A 12,289-nucleotide genomic window follows, 5' to 3' on the forward strand; every position below is an offset into this window, starting at 1 on the left:
AATTTCTCCTTGTTTTCCCACCTTTTCATGTCTAATTAACTTAGGTCCAGCTTTGGCAACCTCCTGTCTTTTTAACCTCAGTCAGAGATGATGTGCAGCAGAGGAAGGGAAGCAGAGGGGTCTGCTGACAGCCACATCTCACCCCAGGAACTAGCCTTCAGTGAAGGAGGTTGCAAAGGGAAGAGATCATGTAGCCTAGCTCAGAAAAAAAGAAATGGAAAATAATCCCTCCTCCCTTTCTGGGGAAGCTTGGAAGGAAACATTGACAGGGATTCTTTCTTGATGACCTTATGAAACCAAGACACAGTCCTAGAGGATATGAGAGGAAGTTGTTTCCAGGCTGACATTCCCCATCTGAACACAACATCTGCAGCTCATCTGGACATATGTGAAGCAACTTGCAGTGCCAAAACACTTCTGAGAATATGCCAGGGGCAGAATTAACACTGATGCCTGTGGCCCTGGAGCACTTTGCCTATCAGAGAAAAGATCTTTGGTTTTTTTCCCAGAGTTGTGGCATTTCCTTCTCTCACACAGCTCCTTGGTTGCCAAGTGAATCTGATAAACTGAAATCTGATACAAAGCCTGGTCCTCAAAGTTTTACACATTTTTTCCTCTCCATTGCCAAAATGCTGACAAAGGGGAACCCCTCTGGAACCTCTTTTTCTCCAGTCTAGGAGGAAGTGGGAGAAGGCAGCACAAGATGACTCAATGCCATGTGTGAAGCCTTCAGCTTGCTTACAGGAGCAATGGAGGTGACTGCTGAGGTCTGGCATGCTCTGCCCGGGGGGATGGGATGTTGTGAATGAGGGTCCTGCTCAAGCTGATCTGAGGTTTGATCTCTAAACCCAGCCCTGCAAAACGGCCACCTTCAATTCTTCATTTAGGGAGATCACGTAAAGGTGATGCAGATATAAACTCATCTCACAGCTGTCCTTGGGAGTGTTGGAAGAAGCTCAGGTTTTCTCCTCGTACCCCCAAAAGTCCTGGAAAGTGGAAGCCCTGTTGCCCAAACCCACTTACTCCATACAAGTCAGAGTGAACACCTAACTTTGGACACTGAAATTTGGTACTGAAATACTCCCACATTTCCATCTATATCCATTTCAATAATTTGTTTGGGTAGCTTAGGGTGGGATTTTTACCCAGTTTTTTTGTCCTTCAGTTTTGGGGATTTCTTCCTCTCTACTGAGCCTTTGCAACATTTGACCAGCCTTCACAATCACGGGAAATATGCTGATTTTCTTAAAAAGGCAATGGGGCTGCCTATGGGCAGAGATCTGGAGGGGAACAGAAACAAACTGCAGTGCAAGACAGGGGCAGTTTGTGAGGAAAGATGTGAGGGTTTTACTGGATCTTGCCTTTTTAAGAGAATTATTTTCTGCTGGCAGAAAATATATTTTTTTTAAAGAAAGCTTTTTACTTTTTTAAGCCTGTACATAGATGAAACACTACGGTTATCACCTACTGTCAAAGTTACTGTCTTCTGTCTTTGCAGCACTGTGGTAAATTTAAAACCCAATGTGACAATCTAATTGAAGACTGCAAGATTTCCTTGTGTAATCTCATGCTGGCTGCTAGCTAAACTAGTCTTAGCAAAAGCTGGCAAATACTGTCGCTGTGTTTGTTTTTTTAAAGAACCTCTGCAGCATTGTAAGACTTTGTGATTACTCACAATATAATAAAGTGATTTGGAGGAGAATAAACCCAGATCCCCCAGATTTATTGCTTTAGAGCTGAGCAAGTGGCAGCTGTCACTGGGTCTGAAGTGCAACACAGCTTCTCTCCTTGCTCTGCTGATCCCCACCACCCTCATGGGTGCTGCATCTCCAAACTGGGGGCAGGATTTGTCCCACAGTGCTTGGCTCACTGTGCTCTTCAGTGATGGAAAGGCTTGAGAGCTCCTCTGGTTGACTAGAAGGAAATGAGGAACACATGGCAGTGAGGCAGCAGAGAGCGTGTGGTGCAAATTCCCTGCTCCACGACCTGCTCCAAAGCTTGTAGAGCAGGTGGAGATTTGTTCATGGATTTGACCAGTCTGGGGCATGGTCTGCTAGTGTTGCAAGGCTGGATTTACAGCAGGTGGGGTGATGTGGGGAGACACCACAAGACCGTGGAAGTGTTCCAGAACATGTAGATGTGGTGCTTAGGGAGACGGTTTAAGGGTGGACTTGACAGTGCTGGGTTAAGGGTTGAACTTGATGATCTTAGAGGTCTTTTCCATCCCTAAGGATTCTGTGATTCTGTAGGGATGGAAAGGAGCAAAGGGGTGCAGAAGTGATGCCACAGCACAGGAAGCTGAACACTGCCAGACAACAGAGCTTCTGGCAGTGAGACACACGTAATCCAGTCTCAGCACCCTCCTCTGAGGAGCTGGGGCTGCTGCACAGAGAGCTAAGACCATGCAGAGCCATTGCACCTAAAGAATAAATAGAGACCTTTCTGGAGGGGGTCTTCCTGCTCTTAAATAGCAACTTTAATTTTAAATGCTTCTTGGTGCTGTGTATAAAAGTGGTGCAATCAGAGACCCACTGAGAAAACTGCCTCTGGGAAGTTGCAATGTTCCTGTTCCTCCCAAGCTTGAAGGAACAACTGCATCTTCCACCCAGGCTGTTGGTTTTTTATCTCCCAAAATACCCCGTCCTCCAGGATGGTGTACAAGGTAGTCAGGTGATAGCCTAGGGTGTGAGATCACCAGGGAAGGCCAAATCTTGCTCATAGAACTATTATGGACTGTAGGGGAAAAGCCACCACCAACCATTAGAAATGACTGTTCCTCTGATATCCACCACAAGGTAGTGACCATGAGGCTACACCACCACACCCTTTTGGGGTGGAATCACTTCTGCCCTGGGGTGTGGGCTTAGTCAAAGTGGTGAAGAATTGTCCTCCTCTCCTGGGGAAGGACAATATCCTGGGACCCATGGGTCTGAAGCTGTACTCTCCCACCTCCTTGTAAATGCCCTATATATGTGATGCTCCAGCACTGTGATAGGTCTTGTCCCTCCCAGTACTCCTTTTCTCCCTTGCCTTAACATCTTATTTGGCAACAGCTTTTTATTCATTATTTAATTAATTACTTAATTTATTATTTTGATTATTGTTAATTAAAATATTGTTTTGATTATTATTTCTTATTTAAATAGCCTTTCCAAAGTCCTCTGAAGGGAAGAAAAAGGCAAGCCTCTACCAGCAACATAAGACCCCACATTGCCCATGTATGTCCCCTCTGCACCAGGGGGCACAAACACCTGAAACAACACTGATGTCCCCACAGAGGAGGAAGGGCACACCGGGGCTGCAGGCTTGGATGAGTTGAGGAGACCCTCATTCAAGCTTCCTGTCAGCTTGATAACACAGTGTGATGGACACCTGGTGTCAGGATTCAATCCCCACCTGTGCCAGGACAGCCACCTGTGCCAGGAAGGTCAGCCAGGAGGGTTAACTGCAAGCTTTGGCTGTCTCCACAACCAGTTCAGCTCTGTGGCCAGATATGTTTGCCCTGGCAAGCAAGATGGGCGTTTTAATTATAGGCTCAACATTTTTAGAAGCAGGAAAACCTCAGCAGAGGCTCGGCAATAAGGCCAGGCTGGGTAAGGGAGGAGGAAGAAGTGAGTGAGCTTGCATTTGCTTGCAGTATTCTGTCTGCTGGAGAGTTATCAGCATCTCATCCCTCCTTCACAGCACGTGGGGAAAGAGAGTGAGGGTCATTTCCCCCATCTGCCTTGTGCCCAGGGAAGCACAGGACAGAAATTCTTCTCTTTATTAGAGAACGTGTACCTCTCAGTACCCAAAAACTCTCATTTTCTTCTCATCAGTCTGCTGGAACCATTTCTCCTGGCAGTCAGCTGTCAGCCCACAGAAGTCCCTTGCTGACTGATTATGTGGCTGACTTCATAACAGCAGTAGGTGCTGTCCCTTTTAAAAATAGCTGTTCCTCTGTACATTTTCCATTTTGCAGAAGGTTTTTATTTCCAGCACGTTTGTTTCACACAACCCTGGCTTGGTGAGGCAGGAAAGCACGGATGCACTCTTTCCATGCCAGAAAATAATGTAGCATGGCTGGGCATAATCCTCTGCCTGTCCTGGGATCTGCCTCCTAGGAAAGTTTTGGGGCAGCAAAACCCCTTTTTGCCCCATGCATGTTTATAGAGTATTATTCCTGCATCATCACTCTGAGATTTCCTTTTCCTTCCCTTTTTGAGTGGACAAGGAGACCTGGGAAGCTGATTAAAAGGTGGAAAATTGGGGCTGAAACTAGGCCATCAGATAAATCCTTTCCTGTAATAAGCAAGTAGTTGGAGTACCATCCCTTAATCACAGCCTTTGTTTCCCAGCATTTGTATGCCTGTGTGCACCCATCCTCACCGCCAAAACAAACCCACCCCCTCCTGCCCCATCCCCACCCCTGCACTCACCGCCTTCCATTAATGGGATTAAAATAAAAGTGGTTCATGCTGCCACAGAGAAGCACCCTGGAGAAGGCAGCAGCACACTGAGGCAGTGCCAGGCACTGAGCATCCCTCAAAAAACCCTGCCAGACACAAGGGGGTTTGGGCAGGGGGATGTGCTGCCACCCTGCCCAGCTCCACCTATTCCAGTGGTCTGGCCTCTACTCTAAGTGCACCACAGAAGGGTTAATCAGCCTGAAAAAAAAAATCCTGGTAACTTTCCCACCCCCCTGGTGATGTCCTTTAACCCCCACTGCTGCCCGTCTGGACCTCTGCGCCACATGCTCCCCTCCCTCCTCTTCCTCGTTAGCAGAAGTGTCACAGCACTTGCTGATAATTGACTGGGGCCGTGCTGGGAATTTGAACCTACATTTCAAAGAGATTGTTAACCTCCTTTTCCAGCTCTTTGAACTGCTTTGCTTTATTGTAGGTTAAAGGAAACACACGGCTTCTTCCTCCCAGAGCCTCTTTTGATGGGAGTGTGGCACATCAGAGCTGGTGGGTTTTTCCCAGCAATGATGTTGGTAGCATGGTGCTGCTAAGTGGCATGTCATGATGCATTTTGGGGCAATCAAAGTGACATCAGTGTTCTGACATGACAGGAGGGGGTTTCAGCCAGTGGAGAACCTAGGAAGGACCACAGGTTAAGAGCTGCTCACCCACAAACTAGGTTCAAGACCCTCTGCCATGCTGGACTTTCTGGATGGGTTTGGATACACAAATGACAATCTTTATGATGTGTGTTTGAATGGCTGGTTTAAGTTACCCTGTGACTGCAGGGCAGTAGAAAGAAGTTGTCCTGACCTTCCTCTACATTACACAAAAGCTGGAATTTGTGTAGCCCTTGAAAGTATCGAAAAAAGATCAAAGACCACCAGTTTTCAGGCAGATCAGTGAGCTAAACCATCCCATCAGGCCATACAGTCACTAAAAATAATGCACAGCTAGAAGAGGATGGTTGTCTGCAAAATAAGCACTCCAAGTCCCTCTTCCCAATAGTAACTGGACTCTATCACTCCATCACTCTGGAGTGATGGCTGCATCCATCTTAGGTTCAAAGCAGGTGTTCTGAAGGCTCCCAAGTATCTCTCAGCATCTTGCTTACTAATAACCTAAAACTTGGTCCTGGCTGGTCTGCTGTGAAGATAAATGTAGGTACGACTGTGAGCTGTTGGACTATTAGGTTAGAAAGTGTCCTGAAAGACAAGCTCTGCATCACCAGACCTGTCACCTGCACTGGTAGCTCTCCACTGACCACAGGGGTCATCTTAGGCCTGTGGTAATTCTCAGACGTGTTAATCTGCTGTCTGTATCAAAGGTGAGGAACTTTTGAAGAGGGCATAACTTTCCCTGTGCGATTCACTGCAGGAAACTTCTGGTTTGGTCCTTACCTGCAGCCTTCTTTCCAGGAACATAAGGGGCAAGGTTTTCCCCTATTTTGTTCCTAATCCTAATTACTGGTATAAAAATTCTTAATTTTCCCCAGATAGATTCATTAATGGAATTCTTCTCATTTAAATTTTTAATGAAGTGATTGTTTGCCTTCAAACCCCTCCCTCCCCACACAACAGCTCCCTGTTTGTCACAGTGCCATGTGCGACCTGCATGCCAGAGACTGCAGAGGTGAAAATCTCCTTGAATAAACAGGAAAGGGGCAGGGCATGGAACATATACCTATGATATCCCATGAGAAATGCCTGGATAATCCATGGTGGCAATCACGTCACAATGCTATTTTTACCACTGTTTGTTAAATGTCCTTTGGCAGCATCCTCAACCTCCCAAAGCAAAAACTACACCACATCTAAATTGGAATAGATCCTGTCCCAGGGATCTTGCAAACAATATCCAAAAAGGATATTGTCACAGAAAATATGAGATTATTAATACTGTGTTTCAGTTAGTTTTCCCCAAAACTCATCACAGTGTTGTACTTTTTCCTTGCTCGTTTTAGGAACCCACCATGACTCCATCAAGTCCATATCTACTTGGCTTAAGACTGCCCTAATGGTGTGCCAAGCCTTTTGACAAGTCCAGTGGTCTTCTGCCTTTGGAATTTACTTCCCAGCTGGGTTTGAATTTCCCAGTGAGATACCTTTTCAGCCTATAACATTCCCCATAAAAATATTCTTGTCTCTACTTCTGCTCCTCAGCTCCTCAGCACATAGAAATCTACATTCGTATGCAAATCCCTGCTCCACAGAAAAAGTGAAGACACTTGGTGATGCCAGGGACAGAGATGCTGTTCTGGGAAAGAACACTACCAGACTCACAATGGGTTTGGGGTTCACTGTCTGGTGGGAAAAATAGTGCTTTTCTAGGGTGACTCTGCAAGTACCGTTCACTGGGTTTCAGCAACCCAGAAAAACAGTGGTAGAGTCATAAAATCCAAGAATGGTTAGAGTTGGAATGGGCCTTAAAGATCAACAAATTCCAACTCCCCTGCCATGGGCAGGGACAATTTCCATTAGACCAGGGTACTCAGAGCCCCATCCAGCCTGGTTTTGAACATTTCCAAGGAAGAGATGTCCACATCTCAGGGCAACCTGTGCCAGTGACTCACAGCCTTACATCTTCCCCCTTCCTGAAGCTAAAAGTCAGAGCTACAAAGTCTGCATTTTTCCAGTATCCCAAAGCAGAGTGGAAGCCCCTCAGCTGGCAGGCATCCCATCCCAGTGTCACCAAAGGGATGTTGAAATTACAGTAACAGCCACAGCAGCATAATGGAAATGAGGTGACAATTCCTTTCTTTTGTCTCTACAAACCACAGCAGAGGAGAAAGTCTCCAGGACAATCCTTGTGTTCTTATGTCCATTTCAGTGCCACAGATCCCTGCATGATCTGTTGCAGAAGAGAAGTTAGTAGCCCAGTCTGAAGCAGCAGTTTCACATGGCAGAGCAGCTATGTAGTTTCCAGCAGAGCTCTGGAGCCAGCCAAGCACCATTAGCCTAGTTTTTCAGCCAAGCAAGGAAGTCCTGGCTCCTGGCAGGCTTATTAGCTTTGGCACTGAGCTCCTCTGACACCCAGCCAAGGCATTCTGGCTGCAGCTGCACCCGCCTGGCTTCTGTCCCACAAGTTTAGGTCTCTCCTCATCACACCTCCCTATGCTCTTGGTTCAGCTTGGGAAGTGGAAGATTGTGTGCCTGACCACCTGGGCAATGGGGATGGCTACAGCCTTGGGATTAGAGGGGCTGTTCAGACTCCAAACCTCTCGTATATCCAAATTTCCCTCAGATTCAAACACTTCTGAGCAAAACACTTGCTTTTCCAAGAACAGAGATTTTCCTTCCATCTTAAAAAAGTGACGCTGGGCACAACCAGGGATTAGTTTGTTATATTTGCTGTTATCACTTACCTTCCCTCCTTCAAACTCTCAAGATAGGTTTGAAAGCCCAAATAAAAGGTGCATGGCTCTTCACAGAGATTGAGCTAATCTCAGAAGGAGTTGGAAGAAAGGACAAAATCCCTGAAGCGGACAGGCTCAGGAGATCTTCTTACTAGATCTTCCCTGATGATTGTGAAACTCAAAATCGAATCATAGAATGATAGAATGGTTTGGAATGGACTTTAGAGATATCTTAGTTCCAGTCCCCCTACCATGGGCAGGGACACCTTCCACTAGACCAGGTTGCTCAGAGCCCAAATCAGCCTGACCTTGAATATTTCCAGGGATGGGCATCCACAGCTTTTCTGGGCATCTTGTACTACTGCCTCAACACCCTTATAACAAAACACAGTTTCCTTATGTCTAATCTAATCAACTCCCCAACCTCTCATCTGAATCTTCCCTAGCTTCAGCCTGAGCAGGCAACTCCTCGTCTTCATGCCTGCAGAAATTAATGACTTAGAAGGAACTGTGCTGAGTTTCAGCTATGTGTGAACTGCTGAGCCCCTGCTGAAGGCTGGTTCTCTCATTAACCACCTTCCAGCCCCAGGAACAGCCTGGGATGCAGCAGATAGCGTTTTTATCAGCTTTGCAGAAATTAACTGGGGGATCTGCTCTTCTCCCACGTACCTGCCACATGCTGCAGGTAAAACGGGGAGCAGACAGCATGCACAGAAAACAAAGGGGATGCTCTGTTGGGAAGAGATAAGAACAGGAATTGCCTCATGGTGGTGATCTTGGTCACAAGTTGCCCTGTCACCAGGTTAATACTGCTGGCAAGAGACAGAGCTTCTGCTGATCTCCCTGTACTGGGGCAGGCAGAAGTGAGATTCTGGAGGGAATTAAGGTCTGGTTAGGGTGGCAGCCTCTGGATCGATCCCCTTCACAGCCACAGCAGCAGAAGTAGTGCTGCCACATACTGAGCTGCTAAGAGGGAGCTGTGTCAGGGTGACACAGGTTGTCACTGCTTGTTCAGAAGTTGCATGCATTCAGGGGGGGCAAAGAAATTGTTACATATCACTTCTTTTCATAAATAATGAGAGTTCTTCTGTCCTTGAGATGACTTTGTTAGGAAACCATAACACTGCACCTCCTCATGGTAGTGGGTGCCATTTTCCTGCCAGGAGGAGGGTGCAATGTTAACATCATCAGGGATGCAAGTCATTGAAAAATACAAAGCATGGCAAGTCTCTGGGCATTCCCAAAGCAAAGCCTGGAGATCTCATATGAGTGTTTTCATATCACCTGGTCAGCCAGTGCCTGTCAATTTCCTGTAATATCTGTATTGACATGAGTCAGCCAGACCTCCAGACAAGTAGCATAGCCACCAAATTCATCCGTGCAAAGATATGGCATTGCACCACAGAAGAACACATCTATTAAAGCTAAAGGCAATGGCACTGGGAAATGAAGGGGATCCTCCACATTCTTTCCACCCCAACATCAGCCAAAAGCCTTTTCCTTATGATCTATTCTGTCCAAGGACGACTGATTTTTCTGGGGACAGGGAATGAGTTGCGATTATGATTCAGCCTTTGCCTCAGGTTAACTTCTTCCTGGCAGAAAAGTTTAGGTGGGCATGGGTGTAAATTACTTTAAAGCCAAGCTCATTCAGTATATCCTTGATGGGGCAAGGCAGTCTGGCTCAGGCTCTGAAAGCTCCAGGCCTGAGGTTCAGAGGCATCTTTTTAAACATTTCATACATACAAAGGGAGCATAAGGTCAGGATTAGGCCGATCACTGGATGTGCTCAGCAGGATCACAGGCACTCACTCAGAAATCCCTGACAGACCTCTCTAGTCACTGTTTGGAAGAATGCATCATAACAAGGTGGATGGAGCTGAGAGTTAATGATCTGCAGCAAGGGGGGATGGTCTGCTGTAATGGCATCTGCCAGATCAATAGGCCTGGATAACTCACTACCAGGAGCCATCAAGAGGTGACTCAAAGAGTCATCAACATGAAATCTAACAAGCCTTGGGGAACCACAGGGAAAAGGAATGGGCTGGCATAGGGCTTAGGTCATAGCAATATTGGCAGAGTAGAAGGGGACAACCAGAAGGGTGAGCACCATCAATTCTTAGCAAAAAATAGCTCGGTTAATTTGGGATTTCATCAACGGGCTTGCAATCTGGACATATGTCTATAAACAGTCAGATGGCAGAGCAGGAAACCTTCATCAGCATTCATCACATTTCAGCCTCTGCTGATAAAGGCAGCTGTGGCAATGTCATACCTTGTTGTTCCTCCAAGGTGTTCTGCTTTTTTCTTCTAAACTGCATTAGATGAGATTAACAAAACACACATTAAATGGTGTCAGAACTGGCCCCTTGACAGAACTTGAAACGTGTCTGTAAAGGGATGGGGTTGTAAACCTTTTCTTAACAGACAAGGCTGAATGTGGACAGCCATGGAGAAGCAGATAGAAGCAAGTCCAGGCGTGGAGGATTAAAGTGTTCAAAGCCTGGAGGCAGGCTCAGGAAGAGGGCCTGGGGAGGAGGCACTGAAAGGCAGTGCAGAAAGATTTTAAGGGGACTGAGAAGCAGATGGGGTTTGCAGCAGAAGTTCAAAGGTCTGTGGGATGGGAAATGTACTAGACTGATATATAGGTACATCCACAGTAGGAGAGAGAGTCAAGAGGATATCAATCTAGGAGACAAATACCCTGACAGAAGCTATTTCACCCCTAAAGGGTGAGAGGCTGCCTTGAACTGCAGCAAGCTGGGGATAGATGAGTGCCAGCCAAGCTGATGTGCCAGAAGAGGCTGACAAAGATCGTGGGGCATCCAAAACAAAGAAAGGTCTCACAGAAAGGACTCCTTCTTGCCTTAGTAGACAGCAGGCAAGGGCTGCTGGGAGGTGATGGGTGAATTCTGCTGGTCATACACCAGGGGCTGGGGAACTCACAGAACGCCAGAGATTAGCTGCACACATGTCAGCATAAGGATTTAGGAACATAACCTTATTCATCAAAGAGAAGGCTGAAAGGGATCATTACCTATGGGTATTTACTTAGGGAAAAGCTGTCTGATAGTGAGGCAGAGAAGGGGAGGTTCTTCAGCTGCGCTGATAATGAGAACAAGACATGATAGGTGGAAGATAGAACTAGATTAATTTGGTCTTTGAAGTGGACACCAACTCACTGCTATGAAGGTAATTAAATATTGGAAAAGCTTATCAGGGAAGCTGCCAAGTCACCAGGGCTTCCTATGTTGAAATAAAGATTAGATATCTACAAAAGGAGATGCTCTAATCCAGTTTCTGGGAAAAGTCTGTTTTCTGTATACATAAGGTCAGATAAGATGATCCTTGTGGTGCCTTTTGACAGTGCAGTCTGTGAATTCAGGAAGCATAAATTCCCCTGTGGAAGGAGCCATCTTCACATCTTCATCTGGTACATGACGTGTCAGGCCAATCAAGGGGAAACACATAACACAGGCTGAGATCCCAGCTCATAAAGCTGAGAACATACAGCCAGTGCTGGGGAAGAGAGCTCAGAAATTCCTGGCTCTTTTCCCATTAGCCTACTGCAAGACAGATAAGCCTCCACATTTCTTCAAACATCATACAATTGCAGAACTACTTAGAAGGGGTTGGTTTTGCCTGGTAAATCTATTGCAACAGCAATAAAGAGATGCAGTCTGACTGTGCTGAATTGATAAAGGCAGGAAAGGGTCCTCTACCTCAAAAGTTAAAATATTGATGAGGATATGAGAAAAAAGGACTCACTTTCCACTTGGTAGGAACAGCACCAAAACACAGTCCACATGGAATCAGCAGTGGTTGCCACACAGGGTGACATTAACACGTGAGACATTGGAGGTGAGATGAACTCCAAAGAGCCAGAGGAGGCCCAGACTCAGGAGATAGTTATTTTTCTAAGGCAAAGGAAATTTCAGAGAGGCTGAAACTGCCCACAAAACCAGGTTGCTCTGTGGTCTTCTACACTGTCTGACTGGAGAGGATGCTAAAAAATCCCAATTCAGCCAAGTCACAGATGAAGTGGGGTAGCCAGAAGCCCAGACTGTTTTTCCCCTTTTTTTTTTTTTTTTTGTTTTTGTTTTTGTGGGTTTTTTCTTGTTTTTTGTTTTGTTTTTTTGTTTATTTGTTTCTTTTAATGATATATCTCTGAGAGGAAAAAAAAAAGGCAGGGGGAAGGTAAAACATAAGACATGCTAAGCAATGCAAATTAAAGCCAAATTGTTTCATTATGGACAGAAAGTGAATACCAAGCATTACGCCACAATGAAGTCACTTTCAGTGGTTTCTATTATTTGGTAGATTTTTTTAATCATATCACCAAAACCCCCTTGGAAGACCCCTCTTGCTTCAAACAGAAAGGAATTTTTATTTTATCTTTTTGATATCAGTCAGTGAAGCACAAAATCCAATTTCAGTTCAGGTTTCTTAGATAGCCCTGGGCACTGGCTGGCAGAGGCCCCTCTTCACTACA

The sequence above is a fragment of the Sturnus vulgaris genome, chromosome 2 (genome assembly GCF_052056855.1).
Source record: "Sturnus vulgaris isolate bStuVul1 chromosome 2, bStuVul1.hap1, whole genome shotgun sequence".
NCBI lineage: Eukaryota > Metazoa > Chordata > Aves > Passeriformes > Sturnidae > Sturnus > Sturnus vulgaris.